Source organism: Diplotaxodon limnothrissa, linkage group LG9 (genome assembly GCF_057381915.1).
Source record: "Diplotaxodon limnothrissa isolate DT_005_m linkage group LG9, D_limnothrissa_male_GT1.1, whole genome shotgun sequence".
Taxonomy (NCBI): domain Eukaryota; kingdom Metazoa; phylum Chordata; class Actinopteri; order Cichliformes; family Cichlidae; genus Diplotaxodon; species Diplotaxodon limnothrissa.
Genome location: NC_140604.1, coordinates 35,223,090 through 35,241,541, shown reverse-complemented (window position 1 = coordinate 35,241,541; position 18,452 = coordinate 35,223,090). Strand labels below are relative to the sequence as shown.

Below are 18,452 nucleotides of genomic sequence, written 5' to 3'. Positions count from 1 at the left end.
AAGAAAATTTATTTGTCAGAGGAATGAATCACTTTCTCACCCAAACACTGTGGAGGTGGGGTCCGCCTGCATCGACACAAAACATCAATTTTTAACTCTTTTGTGCCGTCTGCTCGGGGCGGATGGATATCCTCGATATCACCTGTGAATGATGTGACGTGTCGCGTGATCATCACAGGCCGTATGTGCACGTTTACGCCTGCAGGCTTACTGAACCCGCCCACATCACTCACATCAGACGCTGCTTCTTAATGCACACACAGCTACGTCCACTCCGTCTGTGTGGATGTTGCAGCAAATTCACAGTGAGGTCAGATCAGGCCTCGGTCAGCATGTTAAAGGTTAAAGGTCATGGCAGCGTGGCTCAAGTTTGCAGAGCTGCATCTGAAAAAAGCACAAGACTGCTGGAACAGACGAGACCAAACAGCTCACACAGCAGTGAGCACGATGATGAGTGGACCATGAGCTCCTCTGTATACCATCACGTGTGTCCCACAGCTGAAGCTCAGACCAGTCAGCAGGACTGGGATCCGAGCACAGGAGCAGATCTGCAACAGAACGGCTGAAGGAGGAGAGAATGGAGCTGCTGTGCAGAGCTCAGAGAGCTGTGCATGAACCAATGCTGCAAAGCTCAACGAGCTGAAGCAACGTAGTCTGTCCACAGTGATGACAGAGACTGAGAACATCACTGCTGAAGGAAGCTCTCTGAGCTGCTCGATCACGGGCTGGACTGCAGCGCCTCGCTTTAACATGGAAGTCTATGGGGACTGACTCACTGCTGGAGCCTCTAGTGGACGATAGAGGAACTGCGGTCATCTTTCAGGTGCAGAAATGCTGCTCGTCATTCTCCCCAAAACACAGAAAAATAATAAAAACGATTTCTAAAACCATCGCTAACTTTACAGCCCAACAAAAGTAAAATTACAGGTGAAATTGGCCAAAATGATGCACTTTGATTCTATTCAATTTGATATTTTATAAGAAATCAAAGACGCCGAGTGGCTCAGCGATGCTGTGTGAAAACAGGCTGCCATGACGGTACACCCCCAGACACTGATACTGCACCTCTGAAGACACACACACACACACACACACACACACACACACACACACACACACACACCTCATCCTGCGAGTTTTGAGCGCCAGACATCTTGAAAACAGACCAATGGGACGTCTTCGTTTACACTTCTCATTTACTGTCACTGTGTGGGTGACCTTGGAAATCCCCTTTACTCTAGGCTCCGCCCACCAGCTTTAACAAACGCTGGCATATCATCTTGTTAAGTGGCTGTAATAATAGAAGAAGCCCCGCCCACTCAGCACATTTGCAACCAATTAGTCGTCACCGTTCAAGATCCGCCATCAAGAAATGACGGAAAAGATAAAGGACGAATTACACGACACAGGATTAAGCAGTGGCGTAAAGGCCTCACACACACACACACACACACACACACACACACAGCAGGATGTTTCAGTTTGCCTTCATCTTTGTCTCGCTCTCTAATTAGCGCGCGCGTGTGTGTGTGCGCGCGAGTGTGTGTGTGTGTGTGTGTGTGTGTGTGTGTGTGTGTGTGTGTGTGCGCGCGCGAGTGTGTCTGTGTGTGTGTGTGTGTGTGTGTGCGCGCGCGAGTGTGTGTGTGTGTGCGCGCGAGTGTGTGTGTGTGTGCGCGCGAGTGTGTGTGTGTGTGTGTGTGTGTGTGCGCGCGAGTGTGTCTGTGTGTGTGTCTGTGTGTGTGTGTGTGTGTGTGTGTGTGTGTGCGCGCGAGTGTGTGTGTGTGTGCGCGCGAGTGTGTGTGTGTGTGTGTGCGCGCGAGTGTGTGTGTGTGTGTGTGTGTGTGTGTGTGTGTGTGTGTGCGCGCGCGAGTGTGTGTGTGTGTGTGTGTGTGTGTGCGCGCGAGTGTGTGTGTGTGTGTGCGCGCGAGTGTGTGTGTGTGTGTGCGCGCGAGTGTGTGTGTGTGTGTGCGTGTGTGTGTGTGCGCGCGAGTGTGTCTGTGTGTGTGTCTGTGTGTGTGTGTGTGTGTGTGTGTGTGCGCGCGCGCGAGTGTGTGTGTGTGTGTGTGTGTGTGCGCGCGAGTGTGTCTGTGTGTGTGTCTGTGTGTGTGTGTGTGTGTGTGCGCGCGAGTGTGTCTGTGTGTGTGTCTGTGTGTGTGTGGAGTTCCCTCGGTCTGTGCTGCGATCTCCTGTTTCAGTCCGTCACACCCAAACGACACAGAGAAGCAGAGGAGATGAAAGCGGGAGGAGGAGGAAGAGGAGCTGGTATTAAATTGCGAGTGTCGTTACGCCTCCATTGTTCCTGCTCCTCCTCCTCTGTTCATCAGATCCGGGGAGGATACAAACGCCTGTTCATTCGTCCGTTTGAGCGACATCTCGACACGTCTGACAGAATCTGGACTGAAACCTAAAAACTTTCACTTATTTGGCCAAAGTCTGATTTCCCAGCAGGAAGCCTCACAGCTTCCAGCGCAGCAGCTCGCTAACAAGGCAGGCTCGGGCCGGGCCATTACCCTACACCGATTACTGTAAACACACAATTACATGTATACACGCTGATATCATGAAGCCTCATTAATCGCACCTTCTCTGTCCTCCAATCAAAACTGACTCTCAGTCCAAGTTTGAAAAGTTTGATTTATGGAGACAAAGCGGGAGCTGCTGCTTTGTTTACATCAGACTAACCCGCTAACAAAGAAACCGGCAGCAGCACATCAAAGAGGCTGAGATTAAATTCATGTTTTTTTGAATGGAGTCTGGTGGAGAATAACAGATTCACGTCCCTGCCAGAAAACAGTCCAGTTATCCTGTTATGATTATGTCAGGTGTGTCTGGCAGGTCAGCCTGGGGGCGTGGCCTGTAGTTAACACCCACAGGTAAAACCCCACTTCAAACAAGCAGAATTATATCCTGAAAGATTTACATGGAAACAAAACCGTGATCACGTTTTGGTGCTCAAAGGATTAAAGTTAGCATTATTAGGGGCGTGGCCTCTGTGACTGACAGGTGGATGGTGACACAGGTGGTTGTAGCTGCTAGCTGTCTGCTAGCTTCACCTGAACTGGACCTCTGGACGTGTTTGTGCTGTAGGAGCCTTTTTAATGACATCATGTGACCAATAACATGGCTGCTGTGAGGTCACTGTAGTAACAGACTGCCCAAGGAGGCGGAGCTAAAATGTAGGCTTTAGTGCGAGGAACCAATAGCAATAGCTGTAAAAACTTTTTTAGTTTAATTAAGTGTTAAAGATATTCTTGTTTATCAAACTTGCAGAAACTGCATGAAAAAATGCTGTTCAATAAGAAAACAGAGTGTTTGTTGTAATTGCACATGTGGACCAATCATGTTTAAGCGTGCAGTCAACCTCCCAGAAACCTGCGTCTGTGTCCATCATCAGCACCGCGGCTGTGATGTTCACACACGGGGAACAACAGCCGATCATTAGTGTCAGCGGGCTCGGCTTCTGTCATTAACTGCTGCAGAGGACACGCACACGCACACAAACACACGAACACACACACACGCATGCGCACACGCACGCACACACATACACACACGCATGCGCACACACACACACACGCCCACACAGATCGATGTGCTGGGTGGAAAGCTGCTGAAGAGGAGACAAATGAAGGAAACACTCGAGAAACAAAACTGACGAGTCTCAATAAGCAGACGAGGCGAGTCCTCCAGCGAGAGGTTATGAAACGACAGAGCACTTCAGACCAACGCCGGAGAGGCCGAGCACGCGAGCAAACCTCCACCGGCAGCCACAGCGCCATGTTTTTAGGGTTTAATTGTCCCAAACGTCAGCGGGATCCTGGAGAGAGCAGGATTTCTTACACCTGGAGAAAACAAACAAAGCTTTATCACAATAAAAGCCTCCTGCTGAGCAGAGCTTTTAATGTGAAGCAGCACCAGCAGGAAGAAATGTAGGCTTGCATCAGTTTACACCGGCTGACATCACAAACCACCAAACTGGAGCCCGAGTGTGTGAAAGAATGAGCTCGTGTTTGAGTTAAACCTGCACCTAAACACCTCGTTTAAAGACGACCCGCTGACCCTGGGCAGGTCTGCCACAGCTCACCCTTTCCTCTTATTCACAGTCACAACATTAAAGATATTAATTGTAAATTAAAGTGTTTAAAAAGAGTCAAAAAATGAAATCTATCAACAGAAAGTGAGGAAAAAAAAAGCTTCGTTCAGACATGAGCGAACACGTAACCTCGTTCTTACAGCTGCTTCACCATTATTGCTATTATTATTATTATTATTATTATTATTGCTACTACTACTACTATTATTATTATTATTATTATTATTATTATTATTATTATTATTATTACTACTACTATTATTGCTGCTACTACTACTACTACTATTGCTGCTACTACTACTATTATTATTATTATTATTATTGCTGCTACTACTACTACTACTACTACTATTATTATTATTGCTGCTACTACTACTACTACTACTATTATTATTATTATTATTATTATTATTATTGCTGCTACTACTACTACTACTATTATTATTATTATTATTATTGCTGCTACTACTACTACTATTATTGCTGCTACTACTACTACTACTACTACTGCTGCTGCTACTACTACTACTACTGCTGCTGCTGCTACTACTACTGCTGCTGCTGCTGCTACTACTACTACTACTACTATTATTATTATTATTGCTACTACTACTACTACTACTACTACTACTACTACTACTATTATTATTGCTGCTACTACTACTACTATTATTATTGCTGCTACTACTACTACTATTATTATTGCTGCTACTACTACTACTACTACTATTATTATTGCTGCTACTACTACTACTACTACTATTATTATTATTATTATTATTATTATTGCTGCTACTACTACTACTACTATTATTATTATTATTGCTGCTACTACTACTACTACTACTACTACTATTATTATTATTATTATTATTGCTGCTACTACTACTACTACTATTATTATTATTATTATTATTATTATTGCTGCTACTACTACTACTACTACTACTACTATTATTATTATTATTATTGCTGCTACTACTACTACTATTATTGCTGCTACTACTACTACTACTACTACTACTACTGCTGCTGCTGCTACTACTACTACTACTACTACTATTATTATTATTATTGCTACTACTACTACTACTACTACTATTATTATTGCTGCTACTACTACTACTATTATTATTGCTGCTACTACTACTACTACTACTACTACTACTATTATTATTATTATTATTGCTACTACTACTACTACTACTACTACTATTATTATTATTATTATTATTGCTACTACTACTACTACTACTATTATTGCTGCTGCTGCTGCTACTACTACTACTATTATTATTATTATTATTATTATTGCTACTACTACTACTATTATTGCTGCTGCTGCTACTACTACTACTACTACTACTACTATTATTATTATTATTATTATTATTGCTACTACTACTACTACTACTACTATTATTATTATTATTATTATTGCTACTACTACTACTACTACTATTATTGCTGCTGCTGCTACTACTACTACTACTACTACTACTACTACTACTACTATTATTATTATTATTATTATTATTATTATTGCTACTACTACTACTACTACTATTATTGCTGCTGCTGCTGCTGCTGCTACTACTACTACTACTACTACTACTACTACTACTACTACTACTACTACTACTATTATTATTATTATTATTATTATTATTATTATTGCTACTACTACTACTACTACTACTATTATTATTATTATTATTATTATTATTATTGCTACTACTACTACTACTACTATTATTGCTGCTGCTGCTGCTGCTACTACTACTACTACTACTACTACTACTACTACTACTATTATTATTATTATTATTATTATTATTATTATTGCTACTACTACTACTACTACTACTACTACTATTATTATTATTATTATTATTATTATTGCTACTACTACTACTACTACTATTATTGCTGCTGCTGCTACTACTACTACTACTACTACTACTACTACTACTACTACTACTATTATTATTATTATTATTATTATTATTATTGCTACTACTACTACTACTACTATTATTATCATCATCATCATCATCATCATTATTATACACCATTACTGTGACTGTCAAAGTGTTCATCTGACATCAAACTCAATGGTTTGTTAAGCGCTGCAGGCTCATTAGTGTCTGAGGCCTGTACTGCAGTTTGTACAGGTGACACCTTCTGCTAAGACTCCGCCCCCAGGTGGCGAACACCTTCACTAATATTTTCTTTGCAGACACTACATTTAACCTCCAAGCAACTACAGCTGGCAAGACTTCTGCGTGACGAGCTACAAGCCGGTGCCCGACCAATCCCAGCCTTTCGTCTTCAGCACTGAAGGAAACCCAGGAAGCACAAATGAAACAAACACTGAAGTAGAGTTTGACTCTGACCTCAGTTTGATTTACAGACCACCAAATCACAACAACAGGGGTTTGATACTGTGAGCTAATCACCCTGCACCAAGCCCTGCAGAACCTGCCTGGTTCTGCAGGGCTCATGGTCATTCCTCCGTCACTGCTCCGAGCTGCTCATGAGCTGCTTCTCCAACCCAACATGGCGCCGCAGCCTTCGGGTTCAAGAGTTCGACCAGAGGATGAAGCTCGGCGGGCGTGCTATTAATGTGTCATTAAGGACAAACTGACGAACACGTGCAGCCATCACCTCCAACATCAGCACAAACACAACTCTTCCTCCTCCCTCATTCTTCCCATCGTCTCCCTGCATTCCTCCTCTCGTTGCTCACTGTTGTCCTCACATCACATTGCCTTCTCCAGTCAATGAATTTCATCATGCAGCGTGTGTGTGTGTGTGTGTGTGTGTGTGTGTGTGTGTGTTGAGGAGGACGATGGAATATCATCATTGCATCAGCTCCAGATTTCCAAGAATAGAAGAAAGCAAACAAACAAAAGAAAGTACCAGAAAATATCCCAACAAGAGGAGGATGAGGGGGAGGTGCTAAAGCGATGTGCAGTCTCTCTGCAGCGTTCAGGGACGAAACGTGATGAGAAACATATCTACGAACATCTAACACGGCAAAGCAGCTACAGAAATGATTCATGCTTAGAACCCGGACCAGCAGCATCAACCACATCGTCACAGAAACACGCCCACTTTAAAAAGTTCCTGTTTACACACACCGTTACAGGGTGGGAGGCGGTGTAACAGTGGAAGTCATATTTAAAATTCAGAATTACATAATTAACATTTTTTAACCAATCGAGTTCTGACCATCTGGGTTCGGCGGTTTGATGAAAATGATGATGACTTGTTGGAAGTATGCGGACGCTGCTGTTGTGGTGAAGAGGGAGCTGAGCGTAAAAGCGAAGCTCTCAACTGGTCGATCTGCGTCCCTACCCTCACCTATGGCCACGAGCTGTGGGTAGTGACCGAAAGAACGAGATCGCAGATACAAGCGGCAGAAATGAGCTTCCTCCGAAGGTTGGCTGGCCTCTCCCTTAGAGATAGGGTGAGAAGTTCGGCCATCGGGGAGGGGCTCAGAGTAGAGCAGCTGCTGCTCCACATCGAAAGGAGCCAGCTGAGGTGGTTTGGGCACAAGGATGCCCCCTGGGCGCCTCCTGGGTGAGGTGTTCCAGGCATGTCCCACCGGGAGGAGGCCCCGGGGCAGACCCAGGACACGCTGGAGAGATTATATCTCTTGGCTGGCCTGGGAACGCCTTGGTGTTCCCCCGGATAAGCTGGAGGAGGTGGCTGGGGAGAGGGAGGGGTGGGCTTCTCTGCTTGGGCTGCTGCCCCTGCGACCCGGCCTCGGATAAGCAGATGATGGATGGATGGATGGATGGATGGATGGATGGATGGGACGAGTGTGGAGGAACCGTCTACAGACAAAACCTGAGACGCTCCAGAATCCCTTCCATCTCTGGGCTCCTGCTGGTTGTTACAGGAAGTACTTCACTCTGTACTTCCTGTAACTCTGGCTCACACAGCAGCGCCCTGATGAAGCCGCTACAGTCGGACCTGTAAAGGACGGTGTGGTGGGGTAAAAACAAAGCTTCGTCTGCAGTACCATCCCACCAGCCCACCTCACGCTCCACCTTCCCATCGCCCAAACTGGGAGATCCTAATCTTTAATACCGGTTAGCATTCAGGCTGGTGTGATGGCTGCCAGCAGCTAAGATTCATGGCGAATGTTGCTGAACACCAACAGATTTACATGATTATTGATTATTTTACTGTAGCAGAAGATTAAAACCACACATGATTCAAACAGCCCGAGCCCGGTCGAGTGTTCAGGCCGATCCTGCCCAGCGTGTTTTTAAGGATCCCGGAGGCTTCATGTGTGATTCGCCTTTTTATTTTGTTAAAGCTGCCCAGCTGCGTGTTGGCGGCTTCAGAGGGGAGCGAGGGTTTGAGTCTTTGAGGGCCTCGCTGCTCAGAAATCAATACTTCAGCTCTCTCTCTGTTTTTGGGGGAGTTGTGGGGCTGCCGATGATGTGAGGACCAAAGAGATGAGAGGGGAGCGAGATCTGAGGTTACACCGTTCAGCTCTCTCTGAGGCTGGATTTCACTTTTATCTTTGCATTCGTCACTTCTTCAGAGCGACTGAAATAAAGACTTTTCAGCTCCTGTTTGCAGGAGAAGCTCATCAGGACTTTGTTGTGCATCTCGAGTACATTCGGACCAAGCTCTACGCCGCTTTGTGTGCGTGACGTAAGCGTAGTTGATCTCCCAGAAACAACCTGAAATACTCCGAGGCTTTGACGTGTCGTCGACTTTTCTTCATCCTCGTCTTTAAATCGCTCCAGCGTCTCTTCACTGGGTCTTTTATTTTGAAGTGACAGGATTCTCTGTGCTGGTCTAGTGTTTGACTTCCTGTCCTCCCCAGCCGCTCTGAGCAGGCTGATGTGGCCGCCGTAAAGAAACAAAAACCCGTTTTCAGTGATGCAGCACTCAAGCATCACCTTTAACAGCCTCAAAATGTGGCGCCCCAGTCTTGTAGGTGACATCACCAGGTCACTATGGATACGCCCATCAGTCTACATCTCACATTTACGGTCCAATATATTAAACTCCATCGTTTAAAGTGACACTTTCTGGTTATTTCACTGTGACATGCAATGGTAGTGACGGTGCTGTGCATGAGGAAATGATGCCCAGCTCTCACTAACAGACACACGATGCAGCGTGTGAAAGGCTCGAGTCCCCTCTCAGCTGTGATAAATGCATAATTCAGCACATAAACTGCAGCTCCAGCTCTAATTAAGAGGTCTCCTTTGTAGATTTGCAGACCTGCCTCCTCTACAACGTCTGTGTGATGTTCGCTGAGGCTGAGAAAGAGGAGGAGGAGGAGGAAGAGGAGAGCGAGGAAAACCTGTCTGCTTTCATCCACCTGAGCTACTCCCTCCCCTTTTTAATAGAGTTTGCTCTGCAGTGTGTGTGTGTGTGTGTGTGTGTGTGTGTGTGTGTGTGTGTGTGTGTGTGTGTGTGTGTGTGTGTGTGTGTGTGTGTGTCTAAAGCTAGGTAAAGCTATCAGGACCTGTGGGGGCAGCCGGGTGTAAAGAAGCAATAAAGGTGTGGGATTTCTCTGGGATGGAGGGAGGAAGGCCGCGGATTTTCACCGATCAAAATGTGGAGGAAGAGCAAGAGAGGAAACGGGGGGATAGCGAGGTGAAGAGGAGGAGGAGGTGACGCAGGCTTTCACGCAGGGTGTTGCCCTACTTTTCAGTTCAGCTACTGTCTGGCTCAGGCTTTCCCAAAATCTCTGGTCCCCCGTCAGTGCGTCAGAAAGAGCTCTGAGGGGAGCGCAGGACTGATCTCCTGCATCGGGAAACACTTCACTGGTCCTGCTTGAAGTTATTTAAAACCTCATCTCTAACATGGCTGACTCTGGAGGGAACAGCAGCACAGATGCTGGATGTTGTTCATAAACTCTGATCACTGGTATCCCCACAAACCTGAAACCGAGCAGAGATTTTCATGCATATGAAACTTCCTGAAAATCCTCAGATACACGAATCCAACACGTTCCTGCTTCTGTCGACACACTTGGTTCCAAACACTTTGCATCCTGTCCTCCTCGAGTGGCTGCTCAGTGAAGACATACATGCGATATCCTCATCTTTAGATGCAGCGTGACTTTGTCTGATTTCTATTGTGAATAAATGCCCATAAATCTGCTCACAACTAGAAATAAAAGCTTTCTTTGAGTCTTAGAACCAGTTTGAGGACTTTTAGCCGAGTTGGTTTCGGTCACATTTCATCCATTTCTGGCTCTCGTGCGGCTGGAGCTCATCCAGCTGTCATGAAACTCTCACAGCACACCTGGGTGTGGGGCTCACATGTGATCTTACTGGATTAACATGCTGACTTCCAAGAAGCCGGAGACTCTGCTCAGCCTCCCTGTTTACTCCAGAGTGCTGATTGAACCTTGAATTCAGAAGACGCCGTTCGACCCGGCTGAGATCGGCTCTCTACCTTCACAGGTCTTCTGGAGGGTCGTGAGTCTGAGCATCCGCCTCCGTGTGGTTCATCTTCATGTTTTGGAAAAGGCTAACATGGTGGTTACAGCAGGATAACGTTATATGCAATCAAGCCCGTGTATAAGTGTGAGCTGTGGGCGGTGCTTGGCACAAAGTAGACCAATGCTGAGGAGCGTGTCTTTTTCAGCGACCTCAGAGTTCTCTGGCAGGAAACTCTGGAGCCTCTGTGAGGAAGGGTGCTTGCTCCAAGTAAATACCTCACGATGACAGGAAGGTAGAGCACGCGGGTGGCTGCTCTGCATCTACAGTGATCTGTACTGGACTGCTGTGCTGGAAACAGAGCAGCAGGTAAAGTTTTGGCAGGAGCTAAATGGTCACGAGGTGGACCAAAGCCAAAGCGGCTGTGCTCAGCCTTGGCTCGAACGTGACAAATGTAAATGACCACGGCGGACCCGATGACATTTTCAAGCTTTTCAGCACGCACTTTACTTTAGCAAACACAGGGCCCATTACAGTATTTAAGATTGCTGCGCATGACTGCAGATGCTGTGTAGGTGCGTCCACCGTCCCTGCACGGCATCACAGACTGTGCCCGCCACAACGGCGTTTTAACACGATCCACAAAGAGTTCAGGCGACGAGTCTTTGTTACCTCACTCACCATCTAAGGTCCAACATCTTCACTGGTAACCAAACCCTCACGCTGTGATCTCTAGAAACCCACGTAGCACTTTGTGGGTTGGACTTTCTGAAGTTCGTCAGCCAGAGTGACGACTTTGTTTGTCATATTCTGATAGGACAGAGTTAGCCAAAAATAACACCAGCCTGTTAGCCTATTTGATAACAAACGTTTTCAGGATGTTTGAGTGAATAAAACTCCTCTTAAAAAATGACCAGGACCACATCGGTGGGGAAAAAGCCGGACTGTGATGGTGTCTTTGTGTAAACTGGACCTGCTAACAGCCACATTTAGCACAAGTTTAACAGGGACAATAATAAAGGGGCCGTAAAACCAAAATCAATTAAACTAACAAGAAAATAATTTGTTTGCTTGCTTCCCCCTGAAGAAAATCCATAACCACTGACCACATAAATCACACACATGCAAACATGCCTACAATAAGGCAGCCGAGAGGAAATAATCCAGTTTAATACCGTTTCAGGCAGTATGAAAGCCTCAGATTGGAGGAAACGGGATATGAACTCAGGTGGGAGATAAATCTCTACAACAGATCTGGATGTGACTGAAGATACGAGCCGAAGCAGAAATGTTCACGTGTGTTCAGGCCGGAGATAATTCGGCCGACGTGGTTAATCTTCAGAGGAGACCAGATGTCTCGTGGCGAATATCGCACAGCAAACAGCAGCTGCTCGCCATAAAACGTACAGTTACTCCATCGAGCTCTCCACAGAACGATTTAAACTGCAGAAACTACGAGTTCAGGACTTACTGCGCTTTTATTGGGATTCCTGCAGAGAAGCTGCACCAACAGGTCAAAATGTCTCTTTATTAAAGTCAGTGGCAGGTTTCTTCTTCTATAAACACAAGTGTCTTTAAAATGAACTTCCTCTTTCTGAAAGTAAAGCTTCCTACATGTTCCTGGAAGTCTTTAAACCTGACAAAATTCAGGCTGTCAGGGTTAAACGCGACCCGTCTCCCCCGTATCGTTCTATCAAACAGTTCCAGCCCGGCTCCTACGACCTCCACCCGCTTCCACACATCCATAATTCAGGGTCATCGGGGGGTTGGAGCCTATTCCAGCTGCCACAGGGCAGGACAGCCTCCACCTACCCACTCTAATCTCACCTGCATGTTTGCATGGAAGATCTCAGATCTGCACAATTTTGTGTTCAGGTTATTATTAAACAAACATAATCGAGGTAAAAGATAAGATAAGATAAGATAACCTTTATTAGTCCCACACGTGGGAAATTTGTTTTGTCACAGCAGGAAGTGGACAGTGCAAAAGTTATGAGGCAAAAATTAGAATACAATAAGAATAAATACAGTACACAACTGTACAGAATAGAATAAAATAAAATACTATATACAGTAGAATAAAATAAAATAAATATACAATAAGATAAAAATAGAATACAAATACAAATACTATATACAACTGAGTAAAAATACAACGATGACAGAAAGGATTATTGCACTTAGTATTATTAGTATTAGTATTATAAAAGGGTCCAATTATAACCCTTTAAACCTAAACTGCATCCCTGCCAGGTGGGGGCGTGCTCAGTTCAGCTCACATTTATTCATGTTTCAGTTAAAACACATGTCTGTGTCAGCCATAAGTCATGTGACGTCTCTGTAAGCTTTCAATCAGTCACACTAAAGAGCTCGCCCCCTGCTGGTCACTGCAAAGACTGCAGGCTCAGTCCATCGTTGATATACAGTCTGTGGCCTCAGCTGCGATGCTCTGGATGCAGATGTGTCACAGCAGCTGGAGGGTCGGCAGGGCTTTTATGCCTCCATGGTCGCAGAGCTGTTTAAATATTAGCACGGCCGTCCCAGAGAGGGATTTCAATCTGCCTGCAGCTGAATACGAGCAGACCGGAGAGGCGACTGAACCCCCACGTCCATCGAACGCTGAGATAAGTCCTCCGCGTGTTTGTTAAACGGCGAGAACGGGCTCATTGAGATTCTGTCCGACCCCCAAGAGCCGTAATGGGCCCCCGGAAGCCCCCCCCCCCCCCACCACAACACCCCCACCAAGACCTGGCAGGTATAACTCACCGCTCGCTGTGGCATTTAATCTCAATTGAGCCAAAATGGCCGAAGGCGGCATGACACTGCGGTGACATTAAGCAGCAGCAATCGTTGCGAAATGGCTCTTCTGAGGCCGCCGCTCACACACACTCTCTCACACACACACACACACACACACACTCTCTCACACTCTCACACACACACACACACACACACACACACACTCTCTCACACACACACTCTCTCACACACACACGATGACAGAGTGAGGCCACAACATTAACAAGTCCTACAAGCAGAGAATTACTACTTCCATATTTCTATAACTGTGTGTAAATCACACACATCAAAGATGGCGCTGCATCCATCTATGACACACCCGTCAGTGTGACTGAATCGTGTTACTAGCTGTGACGTGTGTGTTTGGCCTCACTGCTTCCTCTCCTGAATCCGCCTGGTGTGTGGTGGCGTTTCAGACGCTGTTCTGGTGACTGCAGAGCAGCAAACCCGTCACACGAGCCTCACATCGGCTGATTTCAGTTTAACATTAACATACAACAGAATCACTGGTGTCGCCTGAAACCATGGTGGACGTCCATCAGGATGTATAAATACTCAAGAACCTTCACCTGTCGCCTTCCTGCTCCAGGAGACAAACTGATTTCTTCGATGGAGCCAAAACGAAGAAAGTAAACTCAAAGTAAAATAACTAGAAAAGTATTTCTGAGCGAGCATGAAGACAAACCTTCAAATATTTGGGACGGCGCCATCTTCCATTTACAGTCACCAAGACTTCCTGAACGATCTGTTTCTATAGTAACCTCACAGCAGCCATATTATTGGTCACATGATGTCATTAAAAAAGCTCCAAAAGGCTCCAACAGTTCAGGTGAAGCTAGCAGCTACAGCCACCTGTGTACCCATGCACCTGTCAGTCACAGAGGCCACGCCCCTAATAATGCAAACTTTAGGCCTTAATACGATTCAGACGATTTACCTGCAGAGCTGTAAACATGTTTGTGTCTGTGGGGCCCGACTCAGAGCCGAGCCTCTGATCGACCGTTTGTAGCAACATGAGCTCCAACCAGCTGCAGTGTTACTGTGACGACGTCCAGCCAATCACAACGCAAAGGAAGTGTGATGCCTGAAATGTTCACTCTCTGTTGGTTACAGTAGAAAATGCTGAGGTCACATGAAGGCCCTGTTCATGCTAAGCACCCCTCACCTCCTGAATGCTTGCATTCAGCTGCTGCACTCGCATTCAACACTGCTTTAGTTTCTCTGCACAGACAGAGGCGGCTCTGCAGCTGCAATCCATCATCTTTACTCCCTAACTAACTTACAAAGGCCCAAACACACACACAGGCATGCACACACACACACACACACACACACACACAAAGACAATTAAGAACAAACTCCAGTTTTTGAGCGTATGCACACAATCAGCGCTGCAGAGTCACAGAAGTACGCCCACATGCGGCAGATGAATCCACACTGTACGCCCACACATGAATATAAACACAAACAACAAAAAATAAACAGACAGCGAGCGGAGTGGCGATGAGGGACGAGCGCGGCTCGAAGCCCGGCTGCAGAGCCGCTCGCTTCAACCTCACTGAGCTGCTTCGGTGAGCGGCACGTAACGAAGGAGGAGCGAGGTCACCGGGTCAGCAGGAGAGGAGAGGCGGAGCCAGAGCGACACCTCGCTCTGACCCGTTACAGGGCGATGCTCAAACTGCAACATTCACGTCTAAACTCATCCCCGTGAGCAGAAGGTGGAGCTTCAGCTCGTCCCCGAGCTGCGAGGCAGTGTTGTTTGTTCAAACTGCAGGAGGGGCTCCGGGTCGCAGCCTCAGTGAGGCCAGTACGGCACATTTTCACCACAACTAACAGCTTTAGTGTCAAACCTGACCCTGAGAGCCGGGGGGCGGTGCCCAAACCTGACAGGAAATAAAGCCTCTTCCACAGGTTTCATGCTCTGGTTGTGTGGATGGCCCTCTAAACCAGTCACACTTCAGTCTGCAGCGTTCTTCATTCGCTGGCCAAAGCCACGCTAACGTCGCCCGTTGTTGTTGGAATATTTCACATGAGGGGCTCCAGCTCTACCTCCACCCTCGAGCAGAGGAAGCCTCTCAGGGACACACCTGGCTGCAGGTGTTTGAGCACTGACGGCACGCTACCAGCTGGGCGACTTTTAAACCTGCCACGGGCATGTGACGGGGTTACTGCTTCCTGTTGCACGCTGGGTATGGTAATGAGGGGTGGGAGCACATGTAGCCCGGGGTTGTTATGAAAGGTATTTGACTGTTTGCATTTACCTGTTGTTTTCTCCTTCGGTCTGACTATCAGAGAATGAATAATGAACACGAGGCGCGATGCTTTAAAGGGACTCAGCTTATTATTCATTGTCAGCCGAGGCAAGATGTTTGTGCCCCCACCTGCTCCGCCTCTTATATAACACACTGTACGGATGTGTGCACAGGGGAGGGGCCAGCCTGGATGAAGCACACAGGCTCCTCCACCAGGAGCCGGGATGGATTCTTCCAGAAGCCTGAAGTACTGCAACAGGAGCATTCCTGCTCTGATGCACTTAATCTGTGAGTCAGTGTGGGCGGATGCAGAGGACACACGCACACGCACACGCACACACACGCTGTAGTGAAATGGGAACATAAAACACTCTGCGCTCCGGGTCCGCCCAGCCAATCGGAGCGCGCTGATGCGTACGCTGTATGTCAAAGCTGTCGCCGTTTCCTGCAGAACGCTGTGCTGACGCCGGCGTTTGTGGATGTGTGAAAACTGGCTGCAGCCTTTAATCTCACAGAGGATGAAACACTACACAGAGAGAGACGGGCGTTGGTGTGAACCTCCAGAAAACCATAAATGTACATTTTTGGAAGTTGTGACGTGTCTAACGGGCCTCAGTTCTACCTGTTCAGGTGCTCAGACCTCCAAGCCTTCACCACTCAAGTAAATAAAGTTCACTCTGAAGCGTGAAACACATCGACACGGTTAATAACTGTGGGTGAACAAAGGTGGAGGTCTTACTCCGTGTGCAGAGCGAGCTCCACGTGGAGGCGGGTAGATGGAGCTCTACAAGCTTCTGTCACAGCTCAGCTTCTTTCCTGCAACCTCGAACGTGTCGTCGGCTCATTTTACCTCCATGACTCCACCTCACAGCTTTACTCCAGGAGCTGGTTGCACTACAACCATCCAACCTTACATCACCTGTTCATCCATCCATCCCTCCATCCCTGCATCCATCCATCTGGAAGTTTGGGTCAAAGAGGCAGCAGTCTAAGCAGACGTCACTGAGTCGATCCAAAGCGAAACAGGAAGTAATGTCTTCAGCTTCTGCCTTGGAATGCCTCGCCTGGGAGAGGTGGTGGTGAGCGGGTCCTCAATCAAATGTTCTCTGAACTCTGAGGTGAGGAGTGAACACCGTGGCCGGCTGACATGTGAGCGGTAAATACACGACAGGGTAACATACGTGACGGGCGCCACACGGAGCACGCGAACGAGGCTGCGGCCTCACGGCGCTGCGACACGTCAGCGTGCAGCCTTTGTAATTCATCATTTCTGATTTGCAGCAGGCGTGAAGGATCCGAGCAGCAAACAAAGCGTGCAGTCAGCACAGAGCCTGGCTGCAGAGCGGTCTAACTCGATAACAACCAAGCAGACGAGTCAGCGAGGAAATAAAGAGATGCTCTGGAGTGGACATCAAGCCGTGAAAATGACCTGAGAAAGAAGCAGAACGGCAAGAAAAGCCAGCAAAGAACTTTCTCTGCGTTTCTGCTCACTCAGTTTAGTGACGTTTGCTGGAAAGTTTCTGATTCACACTAAACAAGAAGACTGAAGGTCATGTGACCCTACAAATGTTCCTATTTAAGGTGTTTTAACCATGAAGCACGTTCCTCTGCGACTAAATGTTAGCCTAACTCACAAACTAACCATAATAATAAGAAAACCACAGCGACTCAACCACCGCGTAAGGTAAGGGGCGGGGCCACACAGTGAATCAAACCCCCTCTGGCACCAACATCAGCACACAAACCAGCAGCTGAGCAGCTCCTGCAGGCGCAGCATGGCGGTGGCTCAGTACTTCTGACCATCTGACTTCTACCGTGACAGCGACGTGCGATTCCTCAGCGCCATCTTGGCAACACAAACTGGATGTGATGGGGCGGGGAAGATGTGACGGTGAAACCGGTCTATCGACTCACCCACAAACCCATCAGGACCTTTTACAGACGTCAGAGCCAAACTTCACCCATAAACTTCTGCAGGGCTGGAAGTCTATCGCCCCCTGCTGGCCTTCAAACACACTTCAGCCCTGGTGTTGTGTTTTTTACTGTAAATTCTACATCCAGATACTCGCTGTTAGCACGCCTGTTAGCACGCCTGTTAGCGGTAATACTTAGAGGGAGGTGCTCCACCTGTCAGCGCCAGTTAGCCTCAGGTAGCAGCTAAAAATCACAGGTACGAACAACTTGTTTAACCAACTGCTGACGATGAGCGAGAACAGCAACAACACGTCCCCGTCTTCAGAATGTGTGAACACGTGTGTGTGTGTGTTCCTGTCTAGCTATCTTTGTGAGGACCGAAATCTGCATTCTACTAGTGAGAACCAACAGTCCCTTGTGAGGACACACTCACGGTCCCCACAAGTTTGAAGGAATGTTTGAGGCTCAAAATGTGGTTTTAGTGTCAGGGTTACAATTAGGTTATGGTCAGGGGTCAGGGAAAGCATTGTGTCAATGAAGGTCCTCACTAAGATACCTGAACAAGCTGTGTGTGTGTGTGTGTGTGTGTGTGTGTGTGTGTGTGTGTGTGTGTGTGTGTGTGTGTGTGTGTGTGTGTGTGTATGTATGTATATATATATATATATACACATACACACACACATATATACACACACACACACACACACACACACACACACATATATATAAATACAGAGACAAATATAAATAAAATATACAAAGGGGATAAATAGAATAAATAGGAATAAAAAATAAAAATACAAGTGAATTGCACATTTCAAGTATTGAGTCTATTGCACTGTTGACTATTTACAAAAAGTATTGCACAAGGTATTGTACAGTGAGGTGCAGAGGCACTACAGCTTAGTTGTTCCCCCCTCCTTTGTCCTCCTGTCTCCCCTCCCTCTCCCCTCCAGAGAGGAGTTAAACAGT

The 18,452-nt window shown here is 46.7% G+C and overlaps 1 protein-coding gene across 1 annotated transcript in view; it reads right to left on the bottom strand.

Moving 5' to 3' along the window:
* lyrm4b (LYR motif containing 4) overlaps nt 1-18,452 on the bottom strand; it is a 42,044-nt gene that overhangs the window by 9,228 nt on the left and 14,364 nt on the right. The gene's annotated exons all lie outside the window — the stretch shown is intronic.